Below are 17262 nucleotides of genomic sequence, written 5' to 3'. Positions count from 1 at the left end.
CGATTGACGAAGCAAAGCTTCTCTCTTCAGTAGATGACAAAAAACAGATTGTGGGAACAGGGAACCTCAGCATCTCTCGTTTCTCAATGCAGGAAATTTGCTTCCCAGCGCGTTCTAGTGGCGTAAATCATAAAGGAAGTGGCCGGGGGAAGTTGAAATAGACACATACTGCTCTGAATGTGGCCGATTGAGCCAATCCCTTCGGTCATAATTGAGGCTGGCAGGGCTTTGCTAATGTGTGACTTTGTCCCCATTGGTCTGCCGAGCTCTGAACAGAATGTGCAAAATCTCCAAGGACCCTTGAATTTACCAACAAAAGTTGGTATTCAGATGCAAATTATGCAACGGCATGCATCTATGTGAGAGTAACTTTCTCTCAGAGAAGTTTGTGTGTGTGTGTGTGTGTGTGCGCATGCGTGTGACTATGTGTCGGTGGAAGGAGGGATTTGCAACCACTCAATACAGTATGGAATGCTTTTTTCATGATAATAAGAAGCCATGTTTTGTTGCCATCCTTCATCTGTCATTCTCTGCTTGCAAATCTTTGCTCCACCAACCTGGAAGTAAAAAGCACTAAGAGTCTGAAGGTCTCTGGTGCTTTGACCTGTGTAACCATCTTACGCCCAATTGACTCTATAGCTAGAGGTATGGTCGATCGTGCAGTGACTGATCTGTTGCAAACCGTCCACACCTGGGAACGCAGCATTGATATATAATAAGCTTTCAAGTCGGTGATGGCTTATTTAAACATCCAGTAGTCACAAAGCAACAGGACGGTTAATTTAGAGTCTGGTTGTTGGTCCACCGGATCTATCTTCGTAGCTGTATTTGGTCTCTTCCAACTCCAGAGGGAAATATATGGCTCAGATAAATGCTCCTCCATTTTCACCGGCTAGTGGCCAACTGGGTCTCTAATTTGTTCAGTATACAGCACTCGAAAACACCTGCTGCGGGTGGAAACGAAGCAATGGGAATGGAAGTTGCCGCTGAGTTCCTGAAGCCTCGGGGAGCTCGTTCATCTCCACAAGCCTTGCTTTGGTGGGATTAACGTGGGTAAACTTGGGGAAAGACTTCCATGGTCAAACATGATGAGTTCTGTAATGCATTTTATGAGAAAAACAAACCTTCCTGTGCCCTCACACCTAAAATGTAAAGGCACAGGAAGGTTACCTACCACTTAACCTTTGAGCGATTTGAACCAGCAACCAAAGCCGCATCTCACATGTCCTACCAATGACCTCTCAGCTAACATTGTACCATTTGTAAATATTGTTTTCATCACATGTATAAGAATGGCTCCTTTCAGCACGCTCCACTGTGAAATCCCCGGTTGCCGGCTGATAAGCCTGAAATCCTATTCAACAACACCGCAACCGCTGTTTGTTTTCAAATAGTGCCTGCGCACTGCATTGACAAATGTGTCTTTACTTTCTAATAACTAACTGTAATATTTGAGAATGACAAGAGATAATGATGAGGCTAATCCCATTCACAGGATAGATTTAATTTAGATTTCCCTTCGGTTTCAGATAAGCTCCGCACTCTTCAGACATTTAGAAACCTGCACAGCAATTTTATGTTTGAAAACGCAGACACAAAGAGGAGTGTGGAGAAAGGAAGATCTGTGCTGCAATGAGGGGACTCAAGAGGGAAATATTTCTTTCCGCTGTTAGTGTTATTCATATTGGCGCTCTCCTTTTATTGTTTAAACATTATGTTCTACCCTAACCTTGAATTCCACGTGGAATGTGATGCCCAGACAGTGAAATATGAATGAGAGTCATTTTGGTACTCAACACATCATTAATCCTGCAGCAAGTATGTTTGTCCTGAAAAAGGGTGCAAGCCGTGATGTGTTCCGGCTGGAAGCCCCCCCCCCCCTCCCACACACACACACACACACGTTGACTTATCTCACACACGCTTTCCATTTGTTTATATACACTTTCTTGGGCACACACCTAGTATCTTTATCTTCACAAACGGGACAGACATTCCTGGTTAAGGGTGATGGTAATTTTGGCGAGGCCCTTAAAGTGAAATGTAAATTTCCCAGTCTGTCTTGAAAGAGCTCGACTGGCCTGCACAGCCCTGATCTGCGAGGCCGGCCTCACCCCTTGGACCAAAATGTTGTGGAAAGCTTTCCCCCAATTGCAATCTGCGTGGCTCCACATCCATCTGGCCATGCAATGTACTTTTCTAATTTGGGATTTTTAGATTTATGGTGCATTTAATAATATTTTACGATGTAGCATGCAAGCAAAGGTTTACATGGGAATAGGGTTATAAACAAACTGATATGATATAAAGGCAGCGGTGCACAGTCAGAAAACTGTCCTCAGATGTCACCTTCTGGTCGCGTTGCACTTTGGGGGACGCCTAATGCAGTTAGCTTGATCTACGCCCAGAGGAAAAAATCAGCTCTGCTCATCTCCACTGCAACTCTATAATCCACAGGGCCCATTATCTTTAAAACGGTGCGGCAAGTAATGGGATGCCGGGCTGAATAGTTTGGTGGAAAAAAGGAGAGGGCGAGTAGAACGAGGGAGAGAGCGACATAAACAGGGCGAGGTAGGAACAGAAAGAGACTGGATGATGCTGTCAGTTCAGACAAAAGGCCCAGTCATGATGTGTTCTCGTTTGACAACAAAGAGCTCTGACAGATTCCCCGGGTCTGTTCTGTTGACTATAAATGTACCGCATACACACACACACACACACACGCACACACATACATGCAGGCAGAGTGACAGACGGGCACACAAACACCCCCCACCCTACATTAAGAGACTTCAAACATCTCTCTCCAACAAGGGGGACATAAAAGGAGAGCACAGCAGCTAGGCTAATTATCTCGGAATCTGGGGGAAATGAACATTGCATTGTTCCGAAGTTGTTTGGCCCCAGCAGCACTAGCGGGCCATCACAGAGCTCGATGTTTGTCTCCTCCAGGTTTAACAAACTTAAAGCATTGAAGATGTTCTTCGATAATGAGCTTGGAATGCAGCCACGCCATAAATAACGACGTCAGAGGATGTTTTTGGTGGCTCAATTTGGTCTCTCAAGACGGCAGTTTGTTCCTTTCAACCAGCACACGTCCATTTCGCTGTTGCCCGCAGCAACAGAGTGGCATGTGGGGCTAGCGTGGTGGTCCGATTTTTTTTTTAGGCACTGGGGGGGTCGCGGGGGGGGGGGGGGGGGGGAGCTTCAATCAGGGTCCACGGCAAGGTCATGGCATTTTCCCCTCCTCCCCAGCACCACCCGCGGTACGCTCCACCAGAGCCAAAAGAGAACATGGAGGTGTTGAAGAAAAACACAAACAGAGGCGCGATTGTCCCTGACTTGGATTTCCAACCCCCCCCCCCCCCCTCAGGCCCCCCCCACACCATCCTCCTCCCCTCCACAGCCCCACCTCCAGGGGTTTAAGACTGAGAGAATGAGCAACTGTCAATGCTGTTTTGCAAATACGTAGCCGCCCCCCCTTCAGATGGGTTTATTCTGATGTCAGAGGGAAATGCGGCTGTTTAGCAGTCGCCGAGTGTCCTCGCCTTTCCTGTCCTAGTGAGGTTTGTATGGGAAAGTCATTTGTGGCGCGTCCGAGACAGAGAGAGAGCGAGAGAGAGAGAGAGAGGGAGAGAGAGAGAGAGGGAGAGAGACAGAGAGAGAGAGAGAGGGAGAGAGAGAGAGAGAGAGAGAGGCACAATTTCCAGCTCTTTTGAGACAGAGGTTGACAGCTGAAACAAGCGGGCGAGCTGGTGGACAGGGCGGCCTGCTGAGTGGCGGCTGTTCCTTATTGGCACTTATTGACCTGAGGCAAAGCCCCCCCCCCCCCCCCCTTGCAGCGTGTCACCATCTCGGGCTAAAAGGATTACAGACAAATCGGCCTGGGCGCCAACTGTTCCACGGACCCAACCAGCTCGCTGAGACCCCCGGTGCAGCAAAGTGCCTCCTGCGTGACGCATCGTAGCCGGAGCGCCCGACGAGAGGAATGCTGGAAAATACTCGACGGGAGGGAATTCTCGTTGGGATGCGTTCCTCGTTTTTTTTTTTTTTTAAAGCTCCCATTTGTTGTGTTTTTAATTCCGTGGCCTTTCCTCTGCCGCCATCAGATTAGCACCTGCGGTAGGGACCGCTCGTAATGGCCGCCGACTCAATGATGATGGCAGACAGTGTCGGTTTCACCTTTCAGTAAACAACAGTTGCCAAAGCCCGCTGAATAAATAATCGTCCACCTGATTCAATGCGCTCTCTGGGAGTCACAGTTGAGCTGCTGACAAAGTGATCACTTCTATGGACTCGGAGTTCTTTCACTCAGCTGATGAACAATAGCTCTTGACTTGCTCAAAAGCCCCCCCCCCCCCACCCCCCCCACCCCGCGCAGCAGAGGGATGTTGTCCCCGGTTGGGGGAAAACAGGGGGTGGGGGCATCTTCTCCGGTGTTAAGCATACCCTTGGGGGGGGGGGGGGGGGAACTGCTTCTCTATTTCTTCACGCCGCCCATTCTCCGTCCGAACCCCTCCGCCCCTCGCTGGCCGGCTTTCTCCTGGCCCTTTTGTCGGCGGATTACTGCGGGTTTAGAGACGCACACACTGATCCCTCCCTCCCCTATCGGAACCACACAGGGGGTTAAGACTGGAGTACAGAGGGGAGACCTCCGCACAATGATCTGGATTACAGAGGCTTTCTATGTATGGCCACTTATATTACCCCTATTTGCTCCACTCAGAAATCAGCACGGAGCGCTATTCAATGCCTGTGGTTTTCCCAGCAGGAATCTCGGGATATGTGCCAAGACCAAGAGAAGATGTTTTTGAATATGTCACAACACGTACACAGTACACAGTGTGTGTGTGTGTGTGTGTGTTTGGTTCAGTTGAAACATGTGTAATGGTGTTTGCATTCCACCACAGTAATTGGCCATCACAGAAAATAGTCATGGCAAACAAACAAACAAGCTTCAGGTGAAACCGCAGAGAAGTGTAACTGTACGCAGTCAACACACACACACACACACACACACACACACACCGCCCACATCGTGCCTCCGTATCCTCTGCAGTTCTGCATCCATATCTTTCTGCCTCGTCCCCTGGACAGATGCCCAAAAGGCCCATCTGTCTACGTGGACCTATGTTTGGGACCGGGGGGGCAGGGCCTAAGTGGTCCATGCATACCAGCTACTCACAAGGGGGTCTCTGGGCAAGCGGCCTGCGCAGTAATGACAGCTAAGCTGCCAGCGGCCTGCCTAACAGCCGTGGAGGTCTCTCTGTGGTGCTACAGTATTGATATTGTATTGGGTTTCCAAAGGGCTTGGCAGCCTTTTAATGAGAGCTCAGATTGATTAGGCGGTAGTGGCGCTTACTGCAGATGATGCTCATCGTTCTGTCCCCCACGAACACACGGGTGTGGAAATGGTAAAGTTATCAGCGGGACTGTTAGTTGAAGTAGTAAGCTGTGACAAACGCGCTCCGCCTTGGAGCAACACAACATCTCACGCTGGCACTGGTGATGGAGTCTGTTTGCTTAAGGGACTCAAGCGCTCGCCGCAGTCATCAATTTTAAAATACTTGTGGCAGCAAACTCTCAGGAACATAATTGGAACATGAAATTGACTTCTAAAGTTAAAAATCTGTTCTGTTCTAGCTCGCCTGTTGTTTTGAAAAGTTTCTGTAATCTCAAGAATAATTTCCCCAAACAGAATACTTCATCAGCATCTACACAGAAATAACTACACCCACTTAAAGCAATTCCCTCGAAAAAGAGAATGGCTGAAGTGACTAGCAAGCAATAAGGCTTGCATCCCCATCCCCACACACACACACACACACACAGAAAGCCTTCATGCTTGAGTTCTCTGTGCGGCCACTTAAGTGGAAAACCGAGGTAGTTAGAGAAGGCGAGAGAGAGAGGATATATATGCAAACCACCTGCGACCCTCTATTAGGCCACTGTCTGTCAGGCCTCTCCCATGGAGTTGATCATGTAGCCCCCACTCAGCCTCTGCCCCCCCCCCCCCCTCCTGGATCTACAGCAGGAGAGTCACCAAAGAGGAACAAATGGAACCCTGCTCAGTTCCCAGGGAAGGGAACACTGGGCTTACTTTTCGGTGGCCTTTACTACCGAAGAAGGCGCACAAACAGTTTCCGACTGCGCTGCCGATCGGTCGGGTCCAAATGTCCGGATCCGAGAGCCAAATGCGCTGGATTTGGACGGGCGGAAATGGCACACGCTCTGGTTATGACCTCATCGAACACAGCCCGAAGGCAACCAGCTTGCCCCCCCCCTCCCTTCTTCTCCCTTTGCTTTCCGCCGCTCTCTTTTATTAAACATGAATTAGCAGCGCTTTGATCAAGTTCATCACCCTTGTGTTGTAATTAGTGCGGTGTCAGCGCCGAGCGTGGGCCCATTTCACTAATAGAGTAATTACCGCACCGGCCGACTGCTCACTGCCCTCAACAGCCAGACCCCCACACACCTTCAAACCTTCAAATCACACCTTCCCATCAGCCCCGATGGAACATTAAGCATCGGACAGGACAGGATATATAGCCGGCTTTTCAACCGGGTGGGTATGGGGGGTGGTGGGGGGTGGTGGGGGGGGATTAATAACCTTTTACCGTGGATTTCACAGAGCGAAAAAGGTCAATAAGATTCATGAGAGAAGCGTCACGGATGAATGTCCGCACTTAATGAGCGTTGTATAGCGCCGAGATCGCTGTCGCACTCTCCTGTCTGCGAAGGGGGGGGAAGCATTAAAAAAATGAAATGGGCAGTACAGCCAATTGGAGAAGCGCATAAAATGGCCTGTAAATTCATAGTGTAAGCAGACAGGACAGGGAAAGAATTATAAACTCCTGCCCTATGGAGGAGATAGGGGTCACTCTTTTACTGCTGCAGAGATTCAATTAATTATCTGTACGTTGTAGTTCGGGGGGGTAAGACACTACAGGCAAACAGGCCTCCACACATCTCAACCAGATTTCCTCACAGGTCGGTCAGCCATGACATGCTTGGTGCCCTCCTGTGTTTGAAATATCCCATTGTTAAACATGGCTGTGATTTAAAACTATTAAAGCTTTTGTGCGAAACAGCAGGAGAGCAGGGAAAGAGAAAGGGGAAGGTCCTTTTGTGGATTTCAGATGAAACCTCCTTTCAGCACCGTCGCCCCAGATAGCTCAAATTGGCTGAGTGCTTATGCAAGTGGACAGGGAGATTTCTTTTCTCAAGTGTGTCCCGAAAACCGACACACACATACACCCACAGGCGCACACACTTTGTCTACAGCCGCTACAAATAGTAGCGAGCCAAGAATGAGCTGCCTCTGCGTTGTTACTATACAGTAGCTTGGCCAGGGTGCCAAGTGGCCTCTGTGTGTGTGTGTGTGTGTGTGTGTGTGTGTGTGTGTGTGCGTGTGTGTGGCGCCGCAGGCTGGCGCGCTCACAGGGGGGCTTCATTGGGGTGCCATCCTGACCGTCAGGCAGCATGCCCGATGTTGACGAAGCTCGGTATCGCCTGCTGTCAGCCCATTCTGTGTGCACCCGGTGGAAAGAATCAATTAGGCCGAGCTCACAACAGAGCGCTTTAATATTTGACTTTTAATCAGTGTGCAGAAGGCAGGCTGGGGCATGGAGGCAAGCCGCCTTGCTGATGTGGAAAATGAGGGTCAGGAAAATGCTCCCAGAGCGCTTGCAATGTGCGTCACGTGACCCAGAGGGGATGTGAGGAATCAAGTCTGAAGAGAAGCTGCCCCAAACACGGGGTAATCTAAGAGTTGGGGGTGGGGGGGGTTGCGGGAGGAGACCGTCCCTCTGTCACTCACAAGATATCAAAAGCACCTTACGCAACCAGCTGCAAAATCACCACGCTGTTCGTAAACAACCAGAGCTGTGTGCAGGGGGGGCGAAAATGGAACTGACGAGGTCTCCACGAGTCAGACGAACTGCTCCTTTGAAGAGTTTCTCTCAAAGACTTGTTGTTTTTTCATCCCGCGCCGCCGCAGGGCCCCCTCTGCCAGCGAGGCGAGGAGGAGGAAAGAGAGAGGTGAGCGCCGTCCCCACACCGGGGTTTTGAAGTAGAGATCAGACCTCACTGCTCAAACAGAATAGCTTAATAAAGGCATATCATTCAAGTGTCTGCTGCAGCTCGTTTCAAATTCAAAGTTCAGCTCCCTCCAATGCTCAGTGCAGCCTGAAGTAACCACGGAACCAACCCGTCTATGTTAGGAGCCCGTGGCAGCGAGTCGTTTGCCGATATAAAAAAAAAAGGGAGAGCTGATTACAGTCACGCATACTGATGTTTTTTGCAAATGATAATGAGTCAGCTGTGCACAGCTGTGCACATAATATGCCCACATGTGCTTCATCGGCTGCTATCCAGCTGTTCACACGGGTGGACTCTGATCACAGCAGCAACACGAGCCTGCTACTGGTCCTCTGCCAACACAGGCTCTCTCTCTCTCTCTCTCTCTGCATCTATAATTTCACTCTCTTTTTCTTCTTCATGATTACCATTTGGACGGACGGCCACTGAGGGGGCATCTGCTCTGGCCTCTGTGTGATCTTCAAACTCCTCCTCGGCGGGGACAACGGCAACAACCATCCCCCTCTTATTCAGGATGAATGAAATTCTAATCACTGGCAGGTGGATCAAACGGGGTGATGTTGAGACCGACCAAAGCATTACATCAAATAAAGCATTACCATTAACTGCAGCTTGTTTTTACTTGGAGTGTCTGTAGAATCCATGACAACAGGAACAATAACTTGAGTGTTATTTGTGTTGGTGAAAGAGAGGGAGCCCTTGCACTGTTGGGCCCTGTTCTATCATGCAGAGGAAACAAATAGAGAATCTGACAGTGGCTGTAGCAATCAGACAAAAAAATCTGCATCCATGCTAGTGTGTGTGAGGGCAGCGTACTTCACATTCCCAGTGCACTACAGCCTTACCTTCCTAACTACACGAGCTGTCCCTGATGTTCTCTTCTTCCACAGAAATCCGTCCGACTGCCAAGTTCTGTAAGCAAACAAGATCCAGAGTGGATGAATTCTTGGAAAATAATAATGTGCAACCGCTAAGAAGCTCACACTGAGCCAGACAATCAATGCCATTCTCTCTTGTTTTTTTAAAACCCTTTTTCTTTATTATTTAAATGATGTCTCCGTCCTGCCCATCGTGCACCATGAGTCATTTGCCCCTCCCACAAACCACTCCTCCCTCACACACACAGACACACACACAAATAAAACACACACACAACGACGGTGACACATCTGTTTCTGATGAAAACACTGCGGAGAACTGCAGGACGCGGAGACGGCCCAGGTGCTCGCCGTGCGAGGTATGAATCCATTTTTTGAGTGATGCCGTGTCGCCTGGGGGGAGCCGGAAATAGTTCAAGAGGTGGTTTAATTAGACCTGAGCCAGAAATAGTGTCAAACATTTTACACTTTCAACATAATTACTTCTCACCCTCCAGAACACTTTCAGCAATAGAGCTAATAATTGGTTTCTGCTTAGGATGCTACCTGAGCACTGCTCCATCACATCTTTCCCCAGCACCGCCTACGCGTCTCCTACCGCCTCTGGTTGTGATGTTGTCAAGCTACAATGCCTCGTTGCGTGTGTCTGCCTGTGACGGCGCGCTGACAGGTGCGGCGCGGGTCTGATCCGCGCTCGGATCGGACAGGTGTCAGTGTCCCGCGTGTAAACATCTGAGCCGAGCCAAACCGGCTTCGACATCTCCACAACTGCTCTGTTACACCTCGGGCCTTAATCTCTTTCGCTAACCGATGGCGCCTCCCGATATGTCGTCTTTGGCGAGGCGCTTTTGCACCCAGCGAGGTGGCGATGCACAAACGGTACGCTCGGCGGGGGGGGGGGGGCTAAGAATACACTGAAGCCCACGCGTATCTCGCTGCCAAGGCACGTCTCTGACCCCAGCTGCTCTCTGCAGTGGCCAGCTCTGCAGAGCCACTCGTGGGCATCAAAGAGAGGTGGCGGGACAACCTGTGCCCGTCCATCTGAAGCAACACGAAAGCCTCCGGGCTCTTTTCACCGCCAGGCATATTCACAGCAAGGTTGACGCATCTGAAGCCGAGGTCACGGCGAGGAAGACGACGTTTGGGGTGTGGGACAACGACACGAAGCGGGCAGAGGCGTTGTTCATTTCGACAGGGTTTTATTGGGCCGTGGTTGACATCCAGACAAACTTGCAGCATTCGGGCAGACAACCGCGGGGCTTGCAAACTGGCAAAATGTGATTTATTTTCCTTGTCTCTCGCTAAAATAAAGGAGGGACAGATTTAATATAAATAAGCAGAGAGGGGGAGGCAGAAGGGAGTGGATTGGAACAGGCTGCGGGTGACAAGGCAGTGTGACAAGCGTGGCAACTGAGAGAAAATGCGACACCTGGCCTCGTCCTTGATGTGAATAAGAGGCTGATACATCAAAAAGTGACAGGGCAGAAAGATGGCTATTAGCCAGGCGAGGAAGAAGGAGAAGAGGGGAAAGTGACTATTTTTAGCGGTGGAACAAGAATACGCCAGGGATTCATTTAATATTCCTTTCCACGAAGCGTCCCTGTGATAACGAATCATGTTTTTATTAGTTCCGATGATCTCCTGTTCTGGGTAGTGGTCAAGCCAAAACCCGTGATGGCATTTCCAAGCGTTCTAGCCATGAGATCAAAGACAAGCAATCGGGCAACTCCATCCCGCTCTGACTGGCATTAGACTGGAATGAGCCATCTGTCTGTTGATCCGATGAAGTCTGACGGGGGGGGGGGGGGGGGGGGGGGGGGGGGAGAGTAAGCGAGCGGACTCCGAGGACGTGTTTTCCTCTGATTGGCCGCATTCTCCCTGTCGGGCAAGAGGCTGATTGATTCCAGCGTGTTGGAACCATCTATCGACCCCCCTCATCCCCAGCACTGTCTCCCCCCCAATTAAGAGTTCACTAAGCTGGCGCTCTGGACCGATCCTAATTAATACCAGCCTCCTGCCAACATCTTGATGCTGCATTCACCACACCGACCCTCGCTCACCCACCTCATTTCTCACTTTTGTCTTATACTCCACCACTCTGCTACTTAATAACAGGTGTGGCGCGGGGGCGGGGGAGGGGGGGATTTCACTTAAAGGCATCCCACAGTTCATTAAACATAAGCTCGGGGGTTGACTGTCCAAATCTCTGTATCGCTGGGAATCAATTTCTCACCAGCCTGGTTTGAAGGATTAGAGCCAATTGAGCTACTCAGGATGTAGAAATCTGGGTCTGGGTGTCAGACGGGGGGGGGGGGGAGATCAAAAGCTTCGTTAGGCTAGAATTAGATCAAACACAGTCAAAAGTTGCAAGGACAGACCAAAGAGGAGTGTATGAGAGAGTGGTCGACGCATGAGATCCAAAAAAAACTCTGATTCAAAATCAGTTGAATTGCCAGCTACAAACACGGACAGAAGGCATCTGCCCAGCTTTCCGCAGAGCTATTGAACATCAATTTCTTGGTTTGCCCACCTTGAGGGTTCAGAATGAAAGAGAGCGGTTCAGACACAGGTCAGTTGTGGCCCGATGCACCAGCCTTAAACCCCTAATCCCACTGCTATGGTGGAGTGAGAAAATCCAATTTCAGAGACCTGTAATGCCATAAACCTTATTAGGCACAACAATAGCTGCGATACCCCGAGGGAGAGACAAGAGGGGGAGGGGGGGGGGGGGGGGGGTAGCTGAAGTTTTGACCGGGCCAAACGCAGGGGACGGCGAGAGGGTGACGAGCACAGAAGCGGAGATTAAAAGTAGAGCCGCAGCGGAGCGAATCGGGGAAACGAGGAGGCGCTCTGCCACGAGACACCATGACTAGGAACAACACGTCGAAAACAGGGGGACGCGCCAGGAAGCACTGGGTAAAAAAAATGTTCAACTTGCCAGTCAGCCGTGAGTGAATTTGTTTTCCCGTATTTTACGGATGTCACGTCGCTCAGTGGGGGGGCCTTAGATGCGCCTTAGCTCATTACCTTGATGTTGGTAGTTTAGTTTCAATGAATAGAAAATAATCAGTTTTCTGGTCTGGGTTGTCGTCGTCAAGCCGTCACCTCCGCAGTGCTGTCATGTGATGGTTCGGCCCAAATCCAGGAGAGTGGGGCGCGCTTGTTTTGCCGCACTGATGGAAATCACCTCAGCTAAAGTTAAGATCTACGTCGGTGGGAACGATGCTGGTGGACGATCACATCCGTGGTGCTGAGGCGTTTGCAATCAGACTGGAGGGGCCGGTCGGCTTGGAATTTGAGTTGCGTTCTGGCTGTGCTCCAAAAATCTCTGCTTTCAGCGACCACAGTTAATTCCGCAATATATATTATTCACAAGTGGAGCAAAACCGATGCGAAAAGGCCAGCGGTGTCCCGGCGTTCCCAAAGCCGATCAAAGCGGGAGATCAGAGCACGGGGTGGAGACAAAATTGGGAGATCTCGTGACATCTCGCCCCCCCCCCCCCCCCCCCCTCCGCTGCACCTCCTGAGGCGGATGCCGTGCTCGGTGGCCGGCAGGGTATGATTACATTTCCCCTCCACCGCAGTCGCTCAGCCGCAGAGACACTGGGAATCACACGTACACACCGTGTGCACTGACAAACAAACACACACACACACACACAGACACACACACACACATGAGATGCACGTACAGACGTATTTGCTCCTATCAGCCGCAGACTACGGGAGTGTGTAAGAGCTGTCGTCAAAGAGCCCCTCTGTGCTTTTTTTTTTTTTTATCACTAGAGAGGAGCAGCAGCACTGAGATTTACACACTGATCTCCAGCTGCTGCCTTCCTAGCAGGACTCATACATACAGATGAACAAGGACTCAGAGCGGGAACAGTGCAGCTTAATGTCTTCTATAGGATCCCTGTGTGCGGGGAATGTGACGCAAAGCGGCGCCTCGGCAGACTAAAGCTGAAAATAATGCAAAAATAAAGTGCGAATGAAAGCGTGTACGTGTGAATATATTTACACGTACACGCGCATTCAAGCTGCTGATGTGAATACGTGTCGGGACATTGAATTGCTGCCTCCTTTCCTCCTCGAAGGCAGCAACATCACATGTATGTACGCCCCTCGAAACCTTGCTCTCGTTATTTTGTATGTTTTTGAGTCTCTAGGGGAGTAAAGACTTGTAACGGGGGATTTGGCAGAATGATATGAATGACATATCTACAGCTGACGAAGACGCAGGTATGAAAATGACAAGATGTGTTGGAAATATCTCTTTCCATCGTATTTTTAATCGCATGTTCTTTTTCAGTATGCCAGCTTTTCCACCTTAGCTGAGCATTACAACTTTTTTGCCCTGTTTCAGCTTTTCTTACATTGCTGTTTTTTTTTCCCTCTGAGGAATTTTTGGGATGAGTTAAAAATTTGGATGAACAACTGAAAGCGAGGCAGGTCGAAATAGGTGTGACGTGCTGGATGAAGCTAATGGGAGACATTTGCTGTGGCAACCTCTAGTCTGACCTCGCTGTGTCTAACCACGGGAAGGACGGGGCGGCGGCGAAGCGAGCAGACGCCCGGCGCTGCCCTGGCTGCCTGCGGGCCCCCGCAGGGACCGTCGAGCAGGGTGCGTAACCTTGCCCCCCCCCCCCACCCCCGCCACTGCTATCTGCCACCTGGCGCCGCGCCACCGACAAAGGCCCTGTCGATATCACTTCTTCCCGAGAGTGGCGATCAGGGGAACATGTCCTCTGCTCTCGTCAACAGCTTGAGTCAACAGCTTCGGCGTGCTGCATTAGCATACAATACATATTCATGCCGACGTCTCCCTTCAACGCCTCACCCCCCCCCCTCCCCCCCACACCCTCCTCCCTGCACATTTTCCAGCCATTTTTACAAACGGAATGTCAAGCGCCCCATTTTCGCCCGCGAGTCCCACATGGCCTCTTATGCATTCCCGGCACAGCCGCTGCAGAACAACGTCAACAGGTCTCAAGGTCGTCACTCCCACTCATTGTGTGTGTGGTTGTGTGTGTGTGTGTGTGTGTGTGTTTGTGGTGATTATGCGCCACAAAGAGTGTGTGAAAAATGGAGGGAGCAACAAAAAAAAAGCAATTATGGAAACGTGCGCAAAATAAAACGGTTAAGGATGTGATGAGTGTGTGTGTGTATGTGTTTGCTTCCCCACAAATGATGTTGTTTGGGTTAATGCAGCAAAATACACTGATTTAATTTTTGAGTGTATTTACTGTTTAGTGTGTAACATGTAATTTACATCTGGGTGTAGGCATGTGTGTGCTGGAGAGAGAGCGTGCCTGGGGACCGGACAGGTAGACTGAGCAGGAGCCTCCTCCTTTAGTCAACTGACATCTCAGTGAGAAAAGAGGCCAGTTGATGTGGGGGTAAGAGCCTGCGTGGCGGAGTAGGTTGTGATAAATAATGAAGACTTTAAGAACATATCTCTGAATCTCTTCATTGCTTTTCTTTGCATGCACCCTTGCATTCTTACACCCATCCACCCAGCCTTTTCCTATACAGACTGCACGAGGAGTACAGCTGTCTCATAAATATTTCAGCCTCTCGGTCAGCGCTCGCACCCCCCACCAACCCCCACTCCCCTCACTACGCTGCTCTTAACCGCTTGGTGATGACACGGCCTTTTGACCCATGACAATATTGACAAAACACTGATAGTGAGTAGATTCAGCGGGAGCCGCCTCGTGGACCTGAGCTGCGCAGGCTTCTATAGGAGGGGCTGCAACTGTTGAAATGGCGTCTCCTGAATGAATGCCGTCTGCCGGATGCCTCCTCAAACCCTTGGACCGTTCCTGCCTAAGAAGTGATCATTCCTAGATGTTTTTTTTTTCTTCTTTTTTTTCTGTGATTTTTGAACCCACACGTACGTTTTTATTTTTGGTTGTGCAAATACAAAAAGCCATGCCGAGACAATGAACGTTCCATATTTCACCACGTTCTGTGCAACGAGGAGATAAAGAGAAGTAATCGCAACATTCGACGCCAACACGGACCAAAGAACTGTGAAAAGCGATAGTGAATTCCGTCCCATTTGGAACACAGTCTCAAGGTAATCGTTCCCCTTTCTGCAGAAGACTATTGTGTAGCGACAAGATCACTTACACGGCCACCAGAGACACGGCACCTGTAGACAGCGTCCTGCCCCCCCCCCCGAAAAACGCCAGCAACTTGTTTCCCCAGATGCACTGGGGCTCCCGTCAACGCTGCCCTGATTCAGATCGTGCGGCGATGAACGAGAGGTCTTATCTCTCTCTCGCCCTGACGAGTTAGCGACTCCATGCATAAATCTCGGAGGCGGACAGAAAAAGGATCAGAGCGTTCAAGTGTAAACTAGGGCAGAGCTCCGGCACTGAACCCTCTGGATGCGCTACCCTGCCAGCGAGTCCTGCGGAGGAAACAAGCGCTCCCACTCTGAGGGGATGCACATGCTGCTCTTTCTCGCTCTCTCTCTCTCTGTCATCCATCATAAATCTACACACACACACACACACACACACTGACTACAAATCCTAAACACACCTGCACTGTCCCGGGTCCGGTACCATCCAGTCCCCGTCCCGTCCGCTCAGATCCGGTCCTCTGTGCAGGCAGATTGAGGAGCTTGTCTCGCTCGCCACGCAGCCCCGGTGCAGACAGCTCACTGTTATAGATGCTGTGACAAGTGAAAGGAGGGAGGCGTGGCTTCACATGAGATAAATAAAAGAGGGAGGGAAAGAGGGAGGGGAGAGCCTCCCTCGATCTACAATTCAATATTGCCCTCACTGCCTCTTTCAGCAGCACTTCTTTTATTTCCCTCTTCTTTGGCAATGTTCTCCCCGTTATTCTATCGCTCCTTCTAGTTCTCCCTTTCTCCTCCGTGCGTGTTATTCCTCGTCGACTTTCTCCTGCAATGTTTCCATTGGTTTTAATCTTTCGTGTGTGCTGCTTTCCGCTAACGCTGACTCTTCCTCCTGTTCTATCTCTCTCTCTCTCTCTCTCGGCTCTCATTCATCAGGCAGTAGTGTGTGTGTGTGTGTGTGTGTGTGTGTGTGTGTGTGTGTGTGTGTTAGACAGTGAAAAAGCTCCGGCCATCTGTTGGAGCCTGTGAGCCTCACCTATTCACAGTCCCATAAAGGCAGAGGCACACAGAGGAGTGAGAGAGAAAGGAATAGGAGGGAACGAAGGATCAATCTTAATGCTGCTGGGATGGGGGCGGGATGGGGTGGGTGGGGTGTGCGGTGGGGGGGGTATAGCCTGGCACACACAAACACACACCATATCTATCAGGCTGGCACCTCCGAGGCAAACTGGCGCGGGCACGCCTGCTCACTGGGTCCGGCCAGGAGGGGGGTGTTTCTGAATGAGACAAAACGCACACCCAAAATCAATTGATATACACACAAGCTCACAAGAGGCATATACATGGTGAGGGTGTGTGTGAGTTCACACACACACACACACACACACACACACACACACACGCAGACACACACACTCACTCGCAAATCCACGAAACCAATTTCCTCTCTGACAAAACAAACAGGATCTATCACGACGGATACTCCTGCAAACTCAACGAGACAAGGGGGGGGGGCGCGGAGGACAGGGGACAACTCTACAAGCTCACAGACCACAACACAGACAAGACCCGACTGAATCCTGTCATGCCGAGTCGGGGGCGGCATCTCCCTGTCCAGTTAGAGCCAGGCATTTCTCCTGAGTGCCGGTGCCCTGACTGGGGAGGGGGAGGGGGGGGGGGGTGGTGGTGGAGGTGGAGGGTGGAGGCATCCATCACTGTCCGTACCAGCCGTCCCATGATGGATGCGCCTGTTTATCCCTCTCTGCAGGTTGTTTAGTTGCGGCCCCAGCCGGAGAGAGATTACTGGTGGAGAACCTCTGCACCTCCTCCCCTCTCCTCCCACCCCACACAATCAATAACGCTCTTATCTATTATCTGCATTTTCGAGGTAGTTCTCCGTGGAAACTCCTGAGCAGGGAGAGAGGGAGCGATTAATTGTCCACCCCCTCTCTCTGTGTTTTCAATTACAACGTCTGCAATGGATCATCTCTCCGTCAACGTGGCACACTGCGGGGATTTGTGTCCCTGCAAAGTGATGAAACTCTGCCGCTTTGAAAAAAAATCGGATTGGCCCTTTTTTTCCGGCCATGACCTGTCTCAATGCGCATGAGAGCAAACCATTCGGAGCGATTTTGAATGGCATTTGAGGATAAAGACGTCAGGTGCGTTGCACGCTAATCCTAATCCTAAAAAAAA

The 17262-nt window shown here is 50.5% G+C and overlaps 1 protein-coding gene across 4 annotated transcripts in view; it reads right to left on the bottom strand.

The window, feature by feature from the left end:
- Positions 1 to 15944, bottom strand: part of sulf2a (sulfatase 2a) — a 29484-nt gene extending 13540 nt beyond the window's left edge. For 2 of the 4 annotated variants that reach the window (XM_037490992.2, XM_037490995.2), the window contains exons 1-2: positions 15528 to 15944; positions 8946 to 9012 (exon numbers count right to left, since the gene is read on the bottom strand). The gene's annotated coding sequence lies outside the window, so the exon portion shown is untranslated. The remainder of the gene's footprint in view (positions 1 to 8945; positions 9013 to 15527) is intronic. The other 2 variants (XM_037490996.2, XM_037490994.2) reach the window with 2 other exon arrangements.
- Positions 15945 to 17262: the final 1318 nt, after the last annotated feature.

This window comes from Pungitius pungitius, chromosome 8 (assembly GCF_949316345.1).
Source record: "Pungitius pungitius chromosome 8, fPunPun2.1, whole genome shotgun sequence".
NCBI classification, from domain to species: domain Eukaryota; kingdom Metazoa; phylum Chordata; class Actinopteri; order Perciformes; family Gasterosteidae; genus Pungitius; species Pungitius pungitius.
This window is presented reverse-complemented; position numbering and strand designations above follow the sequence as displayed.